Here is a 15,775-nt window from a genome sequence, read left to right as displayed (position 1 = left end):
TTTTTTGTAATTCCATGCAGTATTTTGTAGCTCATAAATTTCCTAATTGCTTTAAACTTAATAAGCATTATCAATCAGCACCAAGAAATAGAGCTAGATGACAAATGTTAAGCAAAATTATAAATTCTTGTAGTATTTCATGCAGTGGAATTTCATCTTCAGGAACAGCACTTTTTCCTAAATGAGCCACTTATGAAACATTCAGAGCCATAGCTAAGCAAACCCATTAGACACTACTTGGTAATCTGTCTGCAAATTCTTCTTAAATTATAGGGGAGAAAAGTGCATTTATGTATTGGGACACAGAGGAATTTAGGACTTAAGGTAGGGTCTCACCCTCTCAATGCTTGTTGGCATTTTCTTTAAAGTCCATGTTTTTCCCTTTAAAAAATTATGAGACTATTGCACTTTTCTCCATGGTGTGTCTGCTTTTGTTTCAGTATAAAACTATCACAGTATTCTCCAAATACTCAAATAAGGTGCATATTCTATCCTTGTTTCTGAGGCTTTTTGTGCCTCTGATGTACTGATACTCTGAGAAGCACTGGCGCCAAGTTCTGAGAAATACAGAATTAGAACTGATGTCCAGAGCCTTAGAATCTTCTAGAAATCTTTGTGAGGCTGTAACAATGATTGGCTAAGCAGTGAGTTGTACAGCAGCAGCAGCTGGTGGGGAAAGAATGGAGGAGCCCTTCTCCAAGATGAGATAGTACAGAATGAAATGAAAAAACCAAAGGCTGTGAGTAAAGCACAAAGGTAGCCCAAGGCTTGTATTGATTGACACAACAAATTGATAGGTAAAGATTGTCTCTACCCACTTTTTACTTTTTATTTCCTTTTGAAATTTTATTTTTCCTGATACAGTTCCCTAGGCTCAGGGATTTCTCCTTCCACTCTCCTCAATTGCCCTTCCCTCAACTGTTTTCCCCCCTATTATAACAACACTATACTCCTTAAACAACAGTCACAAGCCCATCATTCTGTTAGTATACACAGTGGTAGAAAGTCCAGCATCTATTGTCAAAATACATTTAACAGTTTCATTGGGAGTCCCTCTTTCATTTGGGAGTAGAGGCGGATGCTGTAATATTTGTTTTACTCTCCAGTATGCTGGTCTTCATTGTACAGTTCTTCCAAATGAATTTATATAAATATATCGTTACCTACATATCAAATTATCTTGCATTTTACATGAAGTTTGTCTTACATCAGGGAGAACATATGATATTCATTCTTTGTGGATTCGCTTATTTCACTGAGCATAATGGTCTCTAGCTGGGACCATTTGGTTACAAAAGGCAGAATTTCATCTTTTTTAATGACTGAGTAGTATTCCACACCGTAGATGTACCATATCTTCTTTATTCCTTTTTTGATGAGTATTAGGTTGTTTCCATGTTTTTGCTACTGAAGATAGGGTCATTGTTAATGTAGGATTACAGCTTACTTTCTCATACGCAGACATCATTTCTTTTGGTTATATCCCCAGAAGTGGGGAAGCTGGGTCGTAAATTGGGTTAATGTTCAGTTCAGTCTCCATTCTGAGTTCCATAGTGTTTGTACTAGCCTACACTCCTACCAACATGAAGTAGGGCACCTTTCTGTCCACATCCACACCAACAAATGTGCTTGCGTATGAACTTGTCTCTGGGTCATTTTAATTCCTTAAAGAGTTTACTGATACATAAAAACTGCATTTTGTTGTACTACCTGATGATGTTTTGATATCTGTTCACATTGCATACATTTTGAATCCAGGTAAGTATCTATCTCTCTATTTCATGTTTATAGTTTCTTTAGAGTAAAAAAGAAAAAGAATATTTTCTTATATTATCTCAAAGAAATCCAATACACCATCACTAATGATGGTCACCCATCACTCCAGCACACCAGGACTTCTTTCTCCTATATCAGTGTAACTTTGAGCCTATTCGTCACTCCTGCCTATATTTCTATGCAATCAGTTTAAAATAGCGCTTGGAATACACATGCCTCTATTGAATTTGGGGGAAGGTAAAGACAAAATATCACTTCCATCATCATCATCATCATCATCATCATCATCATCATCCATAGCCATGATCTCTTACCTAAATCTATTTAAAAATGACCTGGCCCATCATTCTTGGTGTGTCACAGAAGATGCTCCTTTGCTGGATTGTTCAATCTCCCCCTTAGCCTCGTAGGTAGAAACTGATTACAACCTTGGGCAAGCTGAGTCTCCCAGAGGTTAAGAGATTTCCTGTAGGGATTAAGAGCTTCTGTTCCTATCACACATCGCCGCTCCTGCAACAGGTGTAGAAACCTTCTCAACTTGATTTTGTGATTTTTAGTGTTTCTCACATTATAGGCACTGAGCTAAGACTAAGAAAAGATGACTATGATGTGCTCCCCGCTGGCTCGCAAACCACAACTTCTTCGTGAAATGGCACGCCAAGCAGCGTGGAAGAAGGATAGCAAAATGCAATTACTTTCTTGCAGCAATTCATCAGGAGTTGCCCAAAGTTAAACATTTCTTACTTCACATTAGCAGATGGTGAGCAAGGCAACAATGTCTGCACAAAAACAAAACAGAAGTAATAAAATGAATTGGCACTTGAAAAGAAAAGATGAACCACCATTCCTGCAGGTCTTTTGTCTCAATCATTCAGTAGAATGAAAAAAAAAATTCACTTCATAAATCAGTCAAAGCTGGTCTCATTCTGCCATTCACAGAACATGGAATTACTTGCTTTGGCTGATAAATGAATGTCTTCACTGGAGTTCTGTCACCAAGGCTTATATAACTTACAGCGCAATTATTACTTATGTTCCAGAAAGAACTTATTTATTTTAGCTTGTATCATCTTTTCATGCTTGAAACGTGTCCTTTATGTATTTGCTTTTGAAAACTGGAGTAAATGACATTATAGAAATAAATTCTTCTATTACTGTAACTGAAATACAATTTGGAAAATGGGTAATACGAAGCAATGTGCTGATTCTTTTCACTTTATCACTGGAAGCCAGAACCAAGAACCATAGTAGTGGTATTTTCATAAAATTTAAGACTACTCTTCCACATACGATGCACCTGCTTTCAGATATGTATACATAGGAAATGAAATCACCGTATGGAAGAGATGCTTTCACTCCCATGTTTACTGCAACATATTCACAAAAATAAGGTATCAGTCTATGTATCTGTTGATGCATGAATGGATAAGGAAAATGTGATATATATACATATATATACATGTATATGTATATGCACAAAGGAATAATATTCAATCATGAAAACGAATGAAATCCTAATATTTGCATCAAAATGGATGGAACTCAAGATCATTAAGTAAAATAAGCCTAATTAAAAGAAGAACTCTCACATCAAAAGTAAAAATATACTTAATGTAGTCTTATAACAATGATTACTAGAGGGTGAGAATGGTAAGGAGAAGGAAGGAAGTTGATTGGGTACAAAAACATAGTCAGCTGGTACACTGTTGAGTACAATGAACGATAATGTAGTACAGAATCTGTAATGAACTGCAAAAGAGGAACCAGTAGATTCAGACACACGGAAAAGGTAAGAAAATGGAAAAGTTTGCTATCTGACTTTATTGGATTATGATGTGTTGAAATACTGCACTGCGCTTCACAATGAGTATAAATATAATATGTCAAAGTTTTCTAAAGTGAGGAGTTGATGAATGGTACAGTGGAGCTAAACTGCCAACTGTGACACCAGCATCCCCTAATGCAATGCCCATTTGAATCCCAGCTGCTTGGCCTCTGATCTAGCTTCCTGCTAACCTGCTGGAATAGCAACAGAAGAAGATGACCTGTGCATCGACTTACATGCATGTGGGATACTCAGATTTCCAGACCCCTGGCTCTAGGCTGGCTCAGTGCAGTCATTATGGCCAGTTGGGGAGTGAACTGGCAGATGAAAGATTTCTTTGTCTTTCTTTCTCTTTCTTTGTGTGTGTATGCCACTCTACCTTTCAAATAAATAAGTCTTAAAAATAATTTCTAACCAAATAACTTGAGAAATTATGGTTGACCCAAAGAAGTTCCAAAACCAGAGTGTATATTGAAATCTTAAGTTAATTAATAGCCAATAGATTGATTCATTATATTTTAGTTGTCATGGTCCAAAAAAGTTAGACACTATATATTATATATATATACATATATATATACACACATATATATGTAAACTTATTCAAAAGCCAGAGTCACAGAAAGACAAGAAGAGACACTTCTATCTTCTATCAATTCTCCCCTGCCACCCAAACACAATGGCTGCAAAATAAGGTCTGGGTTAGACCAAACTCAGGAGCCAGAAACACTTTCAGGTCTCCCATGTGGGTGGCATTTCCAGATGCATTAGCAAGAAGCTGAGTGGGAAGTGGAAATAGACAGGACTCCAACTAGTAATCCATTATGGGATGCTTACAGCATTATAACCTACCACACACAACCCCAACCCCACAATTTACCTACATATAAAAAAATGCAGTTGGTCCCAGCGTGATAGTCTTGTGGCTAAATTCTTGCCTTGCAACCCTAGCATCCCATATGGGCAGTTCATATCCCAACTGTTTCACTTCGCTTTCAGTTGCCTATTTGTGGCCTGAGAAGGAAGTCAAGGATGGCCCAGAGTCTTGAGACTCTGTACCCATGTGGGAGACCCTGTACCCACATGGTAGACCCTGTACCCACATGGCAGACCCTGAACAAGTTCCTGGCTGCTGGCTATGGATCAGCTCAGCTCTGATCATTGTGGACACTTTGGGGAGTGAATCAGCAGCCAGATGATCTTTCTCTTGGTATCTACTTCTCTCTGTAAATCTGCCTTTCAATAAAAAAATCCACAGTCATACATATATGTGCATGGATAAAACACACATTTACATTCATACATGTGTGCACAGAGACATACACATAAAGGCTTATTAAAGAAAAACCAAATTCTGTTTGAATGTTCTTGAAGGACAAATACTTGAGTCTCCAATTTTGCTCTGTGCATCCCATAATCTCCATTAATAACTCTGGAAAGAGGGCAGAGTGTTTGCCACAGTACGTAACCTGATAATAGTGCACAACTCCAAGTCATTTTCTAGGACTCCCGAGGGATTTTACCGAAAGTTGAAAATTAATCTATAAGCCATTTAACTTTACTATGTACACTGTGAATCTTTAGTAGCTTATGTCTGCGTTTTGAATTGAAACTAGAACGATAAGTTTTCATTGGGTAATCATTCCATTTTTGACATGCAACCTGGGATTTCGCAATACATATATCTAATTCTTGAAATCAACAATAAATTTTGTGAATGATCACCACATGTCAATACCTATTTGGCTTATAGTCAAGAAAGCAGAATTACAACCAGTAGAAACAAGAATTTTTTGATGCTTCAGCACATAAATAATACTTCCTACACATTTCAACAGAAATACACTGTTTTTTTTTTCAAAGTATATAGAGTTCTTCGGTAAAATTTAGGATTTTTCTTATCTTGCTTCATTTGAAATTACGTTGTATTGCAGAAAGTTACTCTCACAGTTATTCTACCCAGTTCCCCATATTTCTAAGAGGCTGTCTTAGGAAGAAGAAATTTGGTCCAGCCATCTATCTACTGCCCTCAGACCATGTTCCACCTGCCCAGCACAGCTACTTCTCTTAGAGGTTTATTTGCATTTCCTCTCCCACCAATTCTTGACAAATTTGATGAATTTCAGGGAGCAACTAAAGGAACAGAGGGGGAAATTGCTGCTGCTTTTTTTGGTGAACTTGGCTGACCTATGTCATACTCATCTTGAACATTCGTACAAGCTGTGGTCACTTCTTTGCTTTGGCCTCCCCTTTTGTTTTTATTTTTTTCTCTCCTTTATATTTCTATGAAAAGTAATGTTATGGAAACGTCACTTGAAAAGGTGAGTGTCAGATACAAATTATGATACATGGTTTGACTCTCTTTGAATTATATGTTCTATATATTGTTTGATTTTTCCCATTTATTTCAATTTTTTTAAAGCTGTTTCACAGACTAGCTCTTCTCTTCCAGGCTGTATTGTTGCCTCGTTCCTCCTGCCCCTCTGATCTTGCTCTGATTGTCTTACCTGGCATCACAGGCATTGTACAAGTCTAGAATCAGACTGGGAAGAAGAAAACTGCTTGGTGGAGGTGGAGAATGGAGAAACAGAAAGCTGATTGGATAAACAAAGGCTTTAGGTATATGGGGTAGGACTGTAGGTGAAGTTCGCGGCATTGGTATGTTAGCTTTTGTGCTACTGCACCTAAGTTGAGACATAAACTTTTCTTTTGTCCATTTAGATCTCTGTTTTTTCACTATTAAATTTTCCATCTTACTTTTTATTCCAGAATTGCAAGTTGTAGCTTCAATTTCCCACAAAGAAAATTTAAGCAGGAATACTGAAGACTATCTCTCTATGTTTATATCAATTTTTAAAAAGATTTATCTATTTTTATCTGAAAGTCAGATTTACAGAGAGAAGGAGATGCAGAGAGAAATAGCTTCCATTTGCTGATTCACACCCCAAGTGGCTGCAATGGTTGGAGCTCAGCTCATGCAAAGCCAGGAGCCAGGAACTTGTTCAGGGTTTCCCATATGGGTGTAGGATCCCAAGGTTTGGACCATCCTAGACTGCTTTCATAGGCCACCAGCAGGGAGCTAGATGGGAAGTGGAGCAGGTAGGGCATGAACCAGTGCCCATATGGGATGGCCAAAAGGATTTAGCTATTGAGCTGTTGCTCTGAGACCCTGTTCCATGAATATTACACAATGAGAGGTAAGATGAAGTAACATTTTTAGAAGCTCTATTCAGGCCCATGAATGTTACTTTTATAAGCATAAGGTTAAAAATCTTCCAAAAATGAGGCTCCTTAAGACTTAAACATTTCTGAAACTACACTTAAGATAAAATACAGCCATATACAAAGAAATTAAAATAGGACATGAATACATTTCTCAAATGGAAAATTTACAAATTTTATAAAATCTGAGAAACTATTAAAATAAAATGTCTCTCATGATTTGAGACACAGATGTACACACATATCACATGCTTCACTTATGACTTTTATGTTATATGGTTTGCAAGAATTTTTGATACTGAATTAAAAATATAACTTAGAATTATTACTTCATTCTGTGCACAAATCAAAAGGGAAATAAAGAAAAAGTATCTGAGGCATGCGTAAAATGTGTTCATTTCCAGATTCTGATATTCTGGTATCACGTTTGGGCCAGAGTGCTGGAATTTGGGATTTTCCATGCACCGCCGTTCCTCATGCCAACCAGACTGCTGACCATACAAAAATATTTTGGAAGAGTGCTCCAGTGTTGTTGGGATTGCGTCTGCTGCTTATTTGCAAACTTTGATGCCTGTGCTTACTTGATTGGTCCAGAAGGTATCCGCAAACTATTTTCACATAATAACCTGGCTTCCATTCATTTCTAAAATGGACCTGCAATGGTTTGCTGACTGAGAGACTGACTGAGAGAGTGTGACTATCTCGTATGACCAGAAATGACACCTGAGTTCAAGCATCCACAGCTAATGATAACTACTTTGAAATCTACCTGTTGACAGAAGTTGCAAGCTACACCCTGTTTTACAGGCACTTTTCATTGTTGAGATCCTGCACATCCTTGATTAAATTTGTTGCAAAATATTTAAATATTTTTGCAGTTGTTGTGAATGGGACTAATTTCATAGGCTCTTTCTCAGTCATGGAACTGTTAGTGTCTATGTATGCTATTGATAATTGTGTGTTGATTTTATATCCTGCAGCTTTACCAAACTATCTTATGAGTTTCAATAATCTCTTGGTGGAGTCCTTTGGTTCCTCTAAAGAGAATAATCTCATCTTCCTCCATAATTTCTTTTCCTGTCTAATGGCTCTCGTTAGTTTCCTCGGCTATATTGAATTTTCTTGAATATATTGAACCTCTTGTCTGGTTACAGTTCTTAGTGGAAATGTCTGCAACTTTTCCCCCACTCAGTAAGATGCTCACTATGGAATATTCATATAACGGGCATTTGAAGAATGTGTAAAATATGACGAAAGTTTACCATAATTGATGAAAAAAGGTGGACATAATAATAGATTTCTGACATCACATTTAGCTGATTGTCCCACAAAAATAAACTCTAGAGCTAATCATTCATTCACCACTACATCTCATTAAATGCAGATTGCAGAGGATCTTTGACCATTTTTTATTCACTCTCCTTTTGTTGGTTTTGAAACTTAGGGAAATTATGGAGTATTGAAACATTTTGTGTTGCAGCTTCAGGCTTATTCTATAATAGAGACCACCTATCACAGGGGCTCCGGGAATGGGTAGCTCAGGTTCTCTTTCTGAGAGCTGGTCCTGTTGGGCATGGGCCATTTGCATTATGGCAAAGGCATGAGCTTTAAAGCCCAATATTTCTTGGTCCAAATCCTGACTCAGTAAATAGTAATTGGGAGAACTTTAGAGGGTGTAAAATGCAGCTTTTTCCCCTACATAATGAGTGTCTTAAAGATTAGAATTGTTGATGCTTAAATGGACATTCAAAAAAATTAACTCTTAGGTGTGTTCAATGCAATGGTTCTAGGTGGATCTTTGTCAATGTCTTACGGTTTGTTTCTTACCTTCTGCCATTGGTCATGTACCCATGATTGGGAGTTTTCAACCTTATGAGAAAAGCAAAGTCTTGAACTTGTCAGCATAAGTCAACTTATTTCTATTGTGCAAAGCTTTATAGCTTTATTCATTATTATATGGAGTCTTTTAATTGTAATATGTCTACCAAAACCACCATCAAATTAAATGAAAACTTCTTATTGTTTCTAGTGATAGGGTTTTGATAAGGCTTGACATTTTTATTGCTTTTTGTTCAAGAGTTTTTTCCTTCCACATTTACTACTTTTTCCCCCATTCTTAGCAATCTCCTGATTGGGCCTAGCAGCTGGGGTTACACTCAACTTGTTTCTTTAATTTTTCTCTTAGAATTTACTTGGGTTTAACTTTCACAGAGGTTCACTCTGGTCAGTATGATGTTGCTGAAATAGCAGTTTTTGCAAGTCACTCAAGAATGGGAACTTCTCATTAACTAATTAATTGCTTGTAATTGCAAAATCTGTATTGCAGTGGAAAGGTATGTGAGGGTTGAATTAAGGGAAACTGGTTTTATACTTCCACTTTGTCACTTGCCAGGGGTGTGATTTGGGCCACTTCACATGTTATGTGTGGATCACAATCTTCTCATTGCTAATATGGATACAATCTAACCTCACTGAATTCATGTGAATATAAAAAGTGCTGACATTTGTAAAGTGCTTGATATAGACAAATCCTCAATAAATAATTGGAATCATTAAGTGCATTATTATGGACTTGTTGGGTTTTCTCTTAAAAACTTTTCTTATTTGTTTCCATTTTATTTGAAAGGCAGACAGAGGGACATAGGCAGAGAGACTGACAGAGACCTTGCTTCCACTGGTTCACTTTCTAATAACTGACAGCATCCAGGGCTGTGCTAGGCTGAAGCTATGAGTCCAGAACTTAATGTGGGTCTCCCTGCGAGCATCATGGAAGGTGTTGTCTTCTACTTTGCAGCATGCACATTTAGTAGGAAGCTGGGTTAGGAGTGGAGAATCTGCCACTCACGTAGCTTAAATGGTGACTTAAAGGCTAGGTTCAACTCCCTCCTCCCCTTCCCCCAGCTCTAGGATTTTCTCTTGCGGTATCTCATTATAATGGGAAAAGAAGAATTTCCTTTAATGGTGCAAATGGTAAGACTGGTGCTGCGTCATAGTGGATATTTGATATGGGTGCCAGTATTCTGTATGGTGACGTCCCATTCGAGTGCATTTATGTTCCTACTGCTCCACTTTCAATCCAAAGCCCTGTCGACAGACTGGGAAAAGCAGTGAAAGATGGTCCAATTACTTGGATGTCTGCACCCATGTGGGAGACCTAGAAGAAGATCCTGGCTTCTGGCTCCTGGTTTTGACCTGGTGCAGCCCCAGATGTTGTGGCTATAGGGGTGCAACCACAGAGGTTGGAAGATTCTCTCTCTCTTTCTCCCTCTGTGCCCCTCCGTTTCTCTGTGTAACTTTTTCAAATGAGTAAGTCAGACTTTAAAAAGTTTAGTTCACATGGCACATCCACCATCCATACACATTTTTAAAAGAAAGTAAAAATTGCTTTAAATATTTAAAAAATACTATATTATTTGTACATACTTATAAGTTTAATAATTTTATACATGCATTCAATGTATCAGATTCCTCAGCATTTCCATCTCTCTATTAATTTTCTTCTGCATGTAACTAATATTTGTTTTGAGTGAGGAAGACGTTTCTAAAATACTGGCTGGAAATTTTTATCTAAATCCCCTGGAAGATTGGCATTTTGCCACATAGACTACAGGTCAGAGACATCAGCGTGAGATGCTCTGACTTAATGGAACCTTGACTTCTGACGCCTCTGTTTAATGTATCTCATTCTGCTAGAATACTTCTGCTTCGTAAGACAGTGAGGGCTTTCATTCAGGAAGCTGTTAACAAGGTTAACAGAAATGGGCGGATATTCACATTTTCTCATACTTTCTCCTTATAAAGATAGAAGAAACATCAGAAAAAAGGAGATACTTCTTTAAAGGATAAAACATAATTTCATACAAATGAAAATGTTGGTGTTTCATCTAAGAATTAATCTTAATACTATGGTTTCTGACAAGCATTATGCACAAAATTGTTTATTCTGTTAAGTATTCCTGCACGGATGTCTCTCCATCCCAATACAGAAAGAGCTTGGCAACGATCAAGTTTATGGTACCAGGAGCATCATATTTTAGAACTAATTTTTTATAACACATAATTGCTCGTATAAATTTTGGCACTTCCTTAACTAAAGTTCTGATAACGAGTGTTGTTATAATGAAAACAAATGAGATTAATGGTCTTTTCCAGGTTTTTATCTGGCAAAGGCTGCAAGATTGAAATTCCATTTGCTCTGCCTCAGACAAAGTTGTATTTTCCCCAGTCTAAATGAAGTAATACAGAAGTTACTTTCAAGGTCATTTTTAGAGCATTGCCATGGTCACAGGGCCATCAGAATGTGTGGATATTCACTCGAAGAACTGCAAATGTTAAGGTGGCCATTTTTAAAAGAAAGACTGGCAAGTTCGATGAACAAAAAAGGGCATAGATATATTCTCACAAAATGAACATTACCTAATGTGCATAATAGATTGGTGAAAAATTTATTCCTCTTCTCTAACTATGGTTCATATTATAGCCAGAATAACTCAGAGTTTTAATGTCAAAGCATACAGTTATTTTTAGGAATGTGTCTTGACTGACAAGTCTTTTATTTGCAGAACCTAGGCGATAAAATCATGGTGTATAGCTGATGTCATAGTTTAATTAAAGAATTGCACTTTGTATATTACGCTGTTGCTTGTTTGTAAAATTACTGCAGCTTATTCACATATTGACATTAGCCACCCACTAAGGAGCTTTTTTTTTTTTTTTTCTGTAAAGGATGTGTTCCACTAGGAATTCTCACCAAATAAAAGGAAGATCACAAGGAAGCGTTCTGATTCACCTGCACTGAGAAATGGCACAGTCCAGCAGTTTCTTTCAGGCACGTAATCTGAGACTACACATATTTTCATTACTGTAGTCAAGAACAATATTGTGGAGTAAATATTTGCACTCGTATGTGGCCATTTTAGGATTTCCTGGGGTATACATAGTCTCACAAGGTAAATTATTAAAGAATCTGCCTTCTTGGGTAGCATAAAGCAGTGCTTGATATAGGTTTGATTATTTTACTTGTCTCTTTGATAATCCATAACTGTCTTCTGTAATTATTTTCATCACCCAGCCAAGCAAAGATAAAAGATGGAACACGTTTCCTTTGCCTACTCCCAGGGAAACTCCATTATCCTTGAAAGGCCACACATCTTCACAAAGCCCAATGTGGGTTGAAAGCAGCAGTCCCGCAAGGACATGCTGAGTGTGAGCCAAAAATGAAGTTGTTACCAGACAGCAAACTGCAGTCCTCGCATCTTATGAATATTTGAATGAGTGACTAAAAGCAGCTCAGTAAACTCTAAGCAACTGTGACAGCTGAAACTGCCTGGAAACTAGAAGTCCACAAGGACCACTATGAAAAGATCACTGGTTACCTTCTACCGCCTGCTGCTCTGGGTCTACACAGGAGCTGTATCACGTCTCTTTTCCTCTATTATAACTTACGGGAAATCAGATTTCTCTCCGTGCTTTGATAAGTCAAACAGCACCTTCCCGCCCTCCCCCCGCAATCTACCCCGTGTTATTTTGAATTTGTTAAAATGCAACCATTCCTCACAATTTTTAAGGCGAGAGAATGACCATGTTTGGTATTGACATAGTGATGCTACTGTTGTTTTTATTCGTAGAAAATTGGCCCTAGTCAATCTTTCATGAATATCTTTCTGCTCATTCCATGTGAAAAGAAAGGCAATGAGAACAGCATCCCAAAAGCCATAGTTCTTTGTGTAATTCTTTAAAAATCTCTAATAAAAAAAAAGTTAACCAGGCACACAGCTCGATTATGTAATCCCACACAGGTTATTGCTTTGCTTTTTAAAAAAGTTCGATAAATAAGTGTTGTGGTTGAAATAAATAATAATAAAAAAATCAGAACCGATTTTACCACCTAGACGAGTTGTAGAAAATATTTCCAAAACAAAACTATTAATGTATTTGTGTTTATTTGGCCTTTCTGAATATGTAGACAAAATGTTACTACTTCAATTTCATCTCCGCTTTACCAGGAAATAAAAGTCACACTCAATCTTCAAGATAACACCTTTACCTAGAAGAAGAGTCTGACATTTAATTCCTCTGAGTGTAATTTCTAATGGAACCTATTTCCAATCAGTTTTGTGCATTTGTGTGAATAGTTCACGTAAAAGGGAGCCCTCTTATCATCCACAAATTCCTAATTTATATATCTAATGAAGAAATTGCTGCAATTTCGTTCTAGTAGCTGACTAAAAATACACTCAGACTTGGGAGAAGCTTTGATGATGCTACTATTTGTTTAGTGATTATTTATAATAAAAAAAACTCTATGAGAAACACTCTATTCACCTCAGCGGGAATTATTGCTATTGGCGTTTGCACTACACCAGCAGACAACATGCTTTATTAAAATTATTATTTGAGAGGAAAGTCCAGGGAGGGAGAAGGAAGAGGGATAGGACTCCCATCTGTGTGTTCATTTCCAACATGCCAACAAACACTGAGGGTAGAGCAGGGATGGTTTCGCCAAGCAAAATTGGAAACTCAGTGCAGGTCTCCTGTGTGGACGGCAGGGACTCAATGGCATGAGTCATTCCTGCTCACCAGCAGGAAGCTGAAGTCAAGAGCTGGATCCAGAACTCACTCTGGCTCTCTCATGTGGGACGAGCTTGTCTGAACTAGTGCTTTAACCAGTAGGTGATCCTGTCTTTTCAGCTGCATGTAAATTAAAGGTTGGCATTAGACATTTCCAGCTTCTCAATTTTGTGGAAAAAGCGCAAAGAGGTTTACAAAACGTTAATTCTGGTTGGCATACACACAATAGAGAACAGGTCCTTTAGAGGGAAAGGACCAAGTCAGAATGAATGCGCTCCATGTCAAGACTAGAAACACAACCCTGTAAGTAAAAGCAGAACACAGTTACTTAGCAGCAGCACAAGGAGAGAGAAGCTGATTTTAATACCAAGGGACTGAATGCCGGTGGCAGACGCTCCCTACGCCCAACATCTCAGTACATTCGAGATTTCATCAGTGATTGCAGCTATTGCTAGCTTTGTGGGCCGAGGAAAATCATTTACATGCACAGGCCAGCTCTGCCTTGTGAGCAGTGTGCTGGGACTGGACTGATCACAAAGACAGTCCCAAGAACATAAATTTTAGAACACAGATTTCAGAGCTGAAAAATCTGGGTTTGCATTTCTGATCTATCACTTGCCAGTTCCGTAAGCTATCTGCATTTAAGATACATGGATAGTTTCTCTCTGCTAGGATTGATTGCAAGGAACAGTGCAGGTGACTGACATTGAGTGCACACATGTAGATGCTTTGTAGAATGTGAATTTTCTCCATCTCATTATTCTAAAGTCTTTGCCCTTCTTAAAGTACTAATTGAGTGAGTTTCCCTACAGTGCAATGAATAGAGGTGAGAGCCAGTCTGCGAGCATTACTATCTCAGGGTTGCATCTTACACACGGACATATGATGGTTTAAAAAAGTTTTTAAAGATTTTATGTTCATTGCAAAGTCAGATATATACAGAGAGGAGAGACAGAGAGGAAGATCTTCCATCTGATGATTCACTCCCAAGTGACTGCAATGGCCTTTTTATGTGTGTGCTGATCCGAAGCCAGGAACCAGGAACCAGGAACCAGGAACCGTGTGGGTGCAGGGTCCCAAGGCTTTGGGTCGTTCTCGACTGCTTTCGTAGGCCACTAGCAGGGAGCAGGATGGGAAGTGGGGTCGCCAGGATTAGAACCGGTACCCATATGGGATCCTGGAGCATTCAAGGCTAGGACTTTAGCTGCTAGGTCACTGCACCAGGCCCTGGTTTTAAAATTTAATGTTAGTGATGCCTAATGAATTCCAGGAAAGGAGTAAGAAGTGAAGAAGGATATAGCCAGTTGATAGTGCCACGTAGGGTCTTTGGCAGTTTCCCTTTTGTCTGTGGTGTAAAACTGTTTATATCACAAAGGAACAATATTTTAATTTTGAAGGTCACTACTAAGTCAGAGTTTGAAAATGAAAATCATTCCCAAATACTTGCACTGTGATTCATGATAGATTGACATGTACTCATTTTTCATTCCTTATGTAAATTTTCAAGCTAGATGATGAAAATGAAGCAAAGAGCCCTTTAGCCAAGCAGTTTTATAAGTCCTGTTTATATGATCAAGTGTAAGTCACAGTGATCTCACTTTTAGATATCTGACACAAAGAAATATGATTGATGCTCAGATGTTTAAGGCAGCATTTTCTCTAAGACAAACTAATTGGAATTGGCCTATGTTTCCCTGTACAGAACAAATAGCAGGTGCATACCTAACGTGGCATAAGATATTGCTTTTGAAAAGAAAGAAGCTGATCTATGACTTGTTGCTACCGGAAGACATTCGTGATTTATTGTTAGGTTAAAAAATACTGAGCAACATGCTCAGTATGTGCCCATGCTGAAATAAAATAAAATACATTTGCATATACATCATACCAATGATCATATATTCAACTAACAACAATTCTGAAATGATGCTATGTGTCTGTTACAGAGATGTCTGTTGAGGCTACTTTTAAAACAAACCTGTAACTTGTTAGTGATGTATATTAATTGCAAATATAATCCCTTTTTCATAAAAAACAAAATTTAAATAAAGTTTATATCTGTATTTGAATAGAAACATCAATATAATTTCCCTCATCTTATTCTTGCTTTCTTACCTCCCAAGCAAATTAACACTGATATTCTGTGAAAAAAAAAGAAACAAAACAAAACAAAAAAAACACCCCCCCCCCAAGAAAAGGCCAAATGTAAAATAAATTAATTTGTAGTGTTGGGAAAAATCATTTAATTTCAACATTTTCATCTGTACACTCCAAGGACTTGAAATAAACACAGTGTGGGCAGCAAGATCTCTCAGTTCTGAGATTCTGTGCTTCTGTTGATAGTGAATTTTACAGTCCTCACAGTGTAACTTCCCAGTAAAT

At 37.6% G+C, this 15,775-nt stretch overlaps 1 long non-coding RNA gene across 1 annotated transcript in view; it reads right to left on the bottom strand.

Annotated features, from left to right (window-relative positions):
• Nucleotides 1-1,340: 1,340 nt before the first annotated feature.
• Nucleotides 1,341-15,775, bottom strand: part of LOC121160616 — a 66,094-nt gene continuing 51,659 nt past the window's right edge. Inside the window, exon 4 of the long non-coding RNA XR_005884561.1 lies at nt 1,341-2,555. This is a non-coding gene — a long non-coding RNA (uncharacterized LOC121160616). The remainder of the gene's footprint in view (nt 2,556-15,775) is intronic.

Source organism: Ochotona curzoniae, unplaced genomic scaffold, assembly GCF_017591425.1.
Source record: "Ochotona curzoniae isolate NIBS_2020 unplaced genomic scaffold, NIBS_Ocur_1.0 contig_4514, whole genome shotgun sequence".
Taxonomy (NCBI): Eukaryota; Metazoa; Chordata; class Mammalia; order Lagomorpha; family Ochotonidae; genus Ochotona; species Ochotona curzoniae.
This window is presented reverse-complemented; position numbering and strand designations above follow the sequence as displayed.